The sequence below is a fragment of the Arachis hypogaea genome, chromosome 12 (genome assembly GCF_003086295.3).
Source record: "Arachis hypogaea cultivar Tifrunner chromosome 12, arahy.Tifrunner.gnm2.J5K5, whole genome shotgun sequence".
Lineage (NCBI taxonomy): Eukaryota > Viridiplantae > Streptophyta > Magnoliopsida > Fabales > Fabaceae > Arachis > Arachis hypogaea.
In genome coordinates this window covers 35,205,291-35,211,442 of record NC_092047.1, presented here as the reverse complement: position 1 = coordinate 35,211,442, position 6,152 = coordinate 35,205,291, and the positions used below count along the sequence as shown (strand labels likewise).

The 6,152-nt window shown below is 37.2% G+C and overlaps 1 non-coding gene across 1 annotated transcript; it reads left to right on the top strand.

Annotated features, from left to right (window-relative positions):
- Positions 1-2,605: 2,605 nt before the first annotated feature.
- LOC112732057 (small nucleolar RNA R71) lies at positions 2,606-2,711 on the top strand. Its single transcript, XR_003167798.1, has one exon. It is a non-coding gene; the product is annotated as a small nucleolar RNA R71 (small nucleolar RNA).
- The last annotated feature ends 3,441 nt before the right edge of the window (positions 2,712-6,152 follow it).

Genomic DNA, 6,152 nt, shown 5'->3' with positions numbered 1-6,152 from the left:
GGGATAAACAAAAGGAAAGGGGTATGTTTGAAATGATTTGGGGATCGGAGGGGATTTGGCGTGATTTGGGATGAATATGTGGGGATATTGAATGAAGAGATATAAGCTCTCCTCTCCACGTTGAACTTGGTGCAGCCCAAGTTTAGCGTGGAGTCTGGCCCTGGTGTATGTTAATTGACGTAGTTGGCTACGCTGAACTTAGAATTTTTCAAGTTTAGCGTGGACTTGGCAGTAAGAACTCCCTCCTTGCATGTTTCTAACCACGCTGAACTTGGAAAATACCAACTAGCAGAATTAACCTCCTCCAATGTGTTCAAAAATTTTTCTAAGTGTCCGGTTCCTGTTTTAAAATATCTGCATGATCAAAACACAAGTAAAACAACGGAAAACAGTAGAAACTCAAAAAAAAAATCAAACAAGTAATATAATCAACGCAACGAAAAAATAACTAAGGATACGAAATCATCGAGTTGCCTCCCGACAAGCGCTTCTTTACCGTCACTAGCTTGACGGTCAGCTCCTCTAAAGAGGAGGATCATAGGGGCTCAGCTCTTCACCCCTTACTTTGAACTTCTTTTCTGTATCTCCATAAATTAGCTCAATATGCTCTAGAGAGAGGATTCTGTTTACTGTATAAATCCACACTGGATTGCTAGTCAACACCACTTTCATTCTTGGGGAGAAACCTTCAGTGGGGATCTTTTTGTTTCTCCATCCCCTGGGTACTTTCTTCTTTTTAGGGACCTCCTCCTTGGTGGATGATGCATTCCCGACACCAAATTTAGGTTTGATGTCAGGAGGGATTTTATTGGTTGTCACTAAAGGAGGTTTGAGCTGCAATTTCTGCTGTGCATCATCAGGGAGTTCTTAAAGGTTTGGATCAATAAGCTCAGTCTGCATGCACCTCTCTTCTTCACCTGCTGAATGTATATCTTTGAAAACATAAAAGACCAGTTGCTCATTATGCACTCTAAGCACTAATTCACCTACTTCTACATCAATTAGAGCTCTCCCAGTGACTAGGAAGAGTCTTCCTAGAATTATAGAGGAATTCTCATCCTCCCCTGTGTCAAGAATCACAAAATCTGCTGGGAGGAAGAACTTACCCACTTTGACCAAGATATTCTCTACTAATCCGTATGTAGGCTTTATAGATTTGTCTGCCATCTGTAATGCTATCCTTGTGGGTTGTGCCTCTTGGATTTGCAGCTTTTTCATCACAGATAAGGGCATTAGATTTATGTTTGCCCCCAGATCATATAGGGCTTTCTCAAAGGTTGTGCTTCCAATGGTGCATGGAATTTGAAAGATCCCTGGATCTGGCATCTTCCTTGGTAAGTTATTCTGAATGATGGCACTACATTCCTTAGTCAGGACCACTATCTCTTCTCCCTTTAAAGGCTTCTTCTTTGACAACATCTTCTTCATGAACTTGACATAGAGAGGCATTTGCTCTAAAACCTCAGCAAAAGGAATATTGATTTGCAACTTTCTGAAGACTTCCAAGAACTTTGAAAACTGCTTGTCCTTGGTCTCCTTTTGAAGTCTCTGAGGATATGGCATTTTAGGCTTGTACTCAGGAGCCTTTCGCAATGTAGGATAAGTGTCAAGAGAGTCTAGGAATGGGTTGTCTGCACGCTTTGGAGGGACGTGCTCTACTTCTTCCTTCTTCTCCTTTGGAGCTTCCTTTTCAACTGGCTCCTCATTAACTTGTGCTTCCGTACTTGCGACTTGTCCACTTATCAAGGTGATAGCCTTACATTCCTCTCTTGGATTTGGAATTGTGTTACCAAGAAGGCTATTAATGGTCCTCTTATCAATTTTATTAACTTTTATGGCTAATTAACCCATCTGAATCTCCAAGTTTTGAATTGTATTTGCAGACCTCTCAGGTATTTGCTTGCTCAGTTGGCCCATTTACACCTCCAAGTTTCTAATGGAGGCTCTGGTTTCCTGCATAAAACTCCTTATCATCTCCCAATTAGAATCTTGTTGGGATTGAAAGTTTGTCTGCTGAGTTGGTTGTTGTTGATGAGACTGAAATTGGCAGTTATTATGATTGTTCTGTTGGAAACCGCCATAAGAATTATTGTTAAAATTCTGAGATCTCTGAGGTTGGTCCATCCATCCAAGATTGTATGTCTTAGAGTATGGATCATTATTGGGGTTTCTAGGACCACTCCCCATGTAATTTACCTGTTCAGAAGAAAATTGAGCATAATCATAATTTTCATTTTGCATAAAATTACCTGTCATGTCATACGAGGCTTCTTGGGGTGCATTCTGAGTGTTGACAATTGAAACTTGCATTCCACTCAACCGTTGAGTAATCAGATTTATTTGCTGAGACAAAAGCTTATTCTGAGCAAGAAGAGCATCAACAGCTTCCACTTCCAAAACGCCTCTCTTTTGAGAGGTCTCAGAGTGCAAAGGATTCCTGTTGGAGGAATATAAGTATTGGTTGTTAGCAACCAACTCAATAAGCTCAATAGTCTCCTCTGGTGTCTTCTTCATGTGCAAAGAACCACCTGCAGAATTATCCAAGCGCATCTTGGACATTTCACATAAGCCCTCATAAAAGATATCCAGCTGACTCCATCTAGAGAACATGTCCGGAGGGCATTGCCTAGTCAGTAGCTTGAATCTCTCCCAAGCTTCATAAAGGGTCTCACCATCTTTCTGTCTGAAAGTTTGAACCTCCACCCTTAGCTTAGTCAGCTTTTGAGGTGGAAAAAATTTAGTCAGAAAGCCAGTGACAACCTTGTCCCAAGAATCCAGACTCTCCTTGGGTTGAGAATCTAACCATAGCTTTGCTCTATCCTTCACAGCAAATGGGAAGAGCATGAGTTTATACACCTCAAGATTCACTCCATTGGTCTTCACAATATCACAAATCTGCAGAAAATCAGAGATAAATTGATTTGGGTCTTTATGAGGAAGTCCATGATACGGACAATTTTGTTGCACAAGAGTGACAAGCTGAGGCTTCAGTTCAAAATTGTTTGCAGTTATAGGAGGCACCACAATGCTTTTTCCATAAAGATCTGTATTAGGAGCAGTGTAAGAGTCAAGCACTCTTCTAGGTTGCTCATTCTCAATTGGATTTGCCACATTGGCATTAAATGCAATATTATTATGATCCATAGTGGACTCTACAGCCTTGTAAAGTCTTGTTTGTTGCAAACGCTGCCTCAAAGTCCTTTCAGGTTCAGGATCAAAGTCTAACAGAGATTTCTTGTCCCTGTTCCTGCTCATAAACAGACAGAAGACAAAGAAAAGTGGAAATCTCTACGTCAGAGTGTAGAGAATTTCCAATGAGGTAACCTGTGTAAAAGAAATAAAATAAAACAACTAAATAAATAAGAAGTAAAAGCTTCGAAAATTATTAAAAAAATGAACAAGAAAATAAAAATAACTAGAGAACACCAAACTTAATTTCAGAAATTAAGAAAAAATAATATAAGATGCAATTTTTTTTAAATTAAAAATAAAAATAAAATAAAACTAATAGAATATAAAAAGTTAAAAAAATAACAAAAAAAGAAACAAAGTAAAACGAAGAAAAAAAATGAAAATGAAAAGAAAAATAAAATAAAATAAAAAAATTGACGAGATTTAAATAAATAAATAAAAATTTTAAAAGGAAGTAAATAAAAATAAAGAAAACGGGGACAGGGGATGGGAAACTTCTAACGGAAAGAAGGAAAAGAAAAATTAAAGAAACGAAAAATAAGAAAAAAAATAAAAAAAATAAAATTAATAATACTAAAATAAAACTAATTAAAAGAAAAATGATCTAATCTAAGGAATCAAACAACGAGTACTTGTTAATCACAATCAATCCCTGGCAATGGTGCCAAAAATTTAGTACGGAATTTATAACCACAAACTAACCGGCAAGTGCACCGGGTCATACCAAGTAATACCTCAAGTGAGTGAGGGTCGATCCTACGAGGATTGATGGACTAAGCAACAATGGTTGATTAATTTACTTAGTTAGACAAGCAAAAAATGGTGTTTAAGTGTTCAAAAGCGTTAAACAGTAAATTCAATAAATTAGAAAGCAAGCAGTAAACGAGTTGTGAATAATATATGGAGAAACAGTTAAGGCTTCAGAGTTATCTATTTTCCGGATTGACTTTTCTTACTATATTTTAATCATGCAAGATTCAATTCATGGCAAACTATATATGACTAAGCCCTAATTCCTTAGACCTTCTTAGTCTACTCTAACTTTCATTAACCGCCAATTTCTTAGTCACTTAATTCCAATTAGAGGATGAAGTTCAATTCTAGTTTATATGCCACAAAAATCTTAATTACCCAAATATAAGAGGATTATATGTCACGTATCCCGTTAATTCCAGATAATTAGAAATTTAGGAGAATATGTTTTCAAGCTGTTGTTCGAGTAAAGAGCTTTTTCAAGTTATACAAGAACTCAATTAGAACAAGGGTCATACTTCCGTTCCACCCAAATTCATAAGATAAAGAACGAAAACAATTCTTGAAATATAAATCAGTAAATGAATTAAAATAGAAAAATAATAGTATCAATCCATACAATAGAGAGAGCTCCTAACCTTAACAATGGAAGTTTAGTTGCTCATGGTTCAGAGAGAAAATAAGGATTCTGAAAAAACTGTAAATTGCGGAATGAGGTAGAAGAGAAGAGCGAAGCCCCAAGGGCTGATTCTTTTCCCTTTTATATCTAATCCTAATTAATATAAAATATATTTTCTAAAACTAAAATAATATCTTTTTCTAATTGTAAATAAAATAAAAGTTGAATCAAAATTAATTAATTTCAGCGCAGCTTTGTATGAGTGCTTGGGGACCACTTGGGGCATTCGGATCCACGTTGAACTTGAAAATTCCCAAGTTCAGCGTGGAGGAGGCAGCAGCGTTTTGCTTGTTTCCCTTTGAGTCCACGCTGAACTTAGCTTTTTCCAAGTTCAACGTGGGATGTGGTGTGTGCTTCCCTGTGAGCTATCAAGTTCCACGCTGAACTTGGTAGGGACCAAGTTCAACGTAGAGGAGGCAGAGGTTTCTGGAGAAGAAGTATATACTATTATATATCGTTGGAAAGCTCTGAAAGTTAGCTTGCCAATTCCGCTGAAATCATATCAATTGGACCTCTGTAACTCAAGTTATTCCTATTTGAGTGCAAGGAGGTCAGGATTGACAACATCATTCGCTTTCTCCCTTTTCTACTACAAAACTCCATCAAATCCATCCAAATGCTACCTGAAATAAATAGAATTGTGCACAACTCAAAGTAGCATCCATAGTGGCTAATATATATTTAAATTTTGATTAAACTTAGCAATTCAAGTGCAAATTCACAAGGAAAAGATAGATAAGATACTCACGCATCAAAAATCCACTCATGAAACATAATCTAAAGGTTCCTATAACTTTGACTGCAACTATATTGCTGTCTGCCACATAGATGTATCTTTCAGCATCACTTGGCGGTCGGCTCTACAGTCAATCCTGCATAGTAACACTTACATGAGTAGTAGCAGCAGAATCTACCCACCAAGTATTAACAGGTGCATAACTTAAACTTGTCTCAGAACAAGTGAAAGTAAGAATCATACTCTTCTTTACACGTTAAGTGGCATATTTGATACAATTCTTCTTCATGTGTCCCACCTTCTTACAGAAGAAACAGGTTGAAGCTTGATCCTGTTTCTTAGCTTTTTTCTACTGAGAAGGTGCATCCACAGTAGTAACACGTTTTCTCTTATACTGAGAAGATGAAATCATATGAGCACTTTCAGTCTTATCTTGATGCAACCTCTCTTCTTCTTGCACATAGTGAGATATAAGCTCATTTAGGGACCAAATGTCCTTCAGAGTGTTATAACTCACTTTGAATTGCCCAAAGTGTGCAAGAAAGGAGATCAAAATGAAATGTACGAGTAAATTTTTATACAACTCTAACTATAGTGCTTTCAATTTAGAAGCAAGATGAGACATTTCCATGATGTACTCCCCTATATTCCCTTTGCCTTTATACCTCATGGAGATAAGTTTGCTCAAAAGGCTACTTGCCTCCGTCTTTTCATTCTTAGCAAAGAATTTTTCAACATCTTTCAGGAACTGTTTGGCATCTTTATCCTCAGCAGGTGAGCCCCGAAACGTCT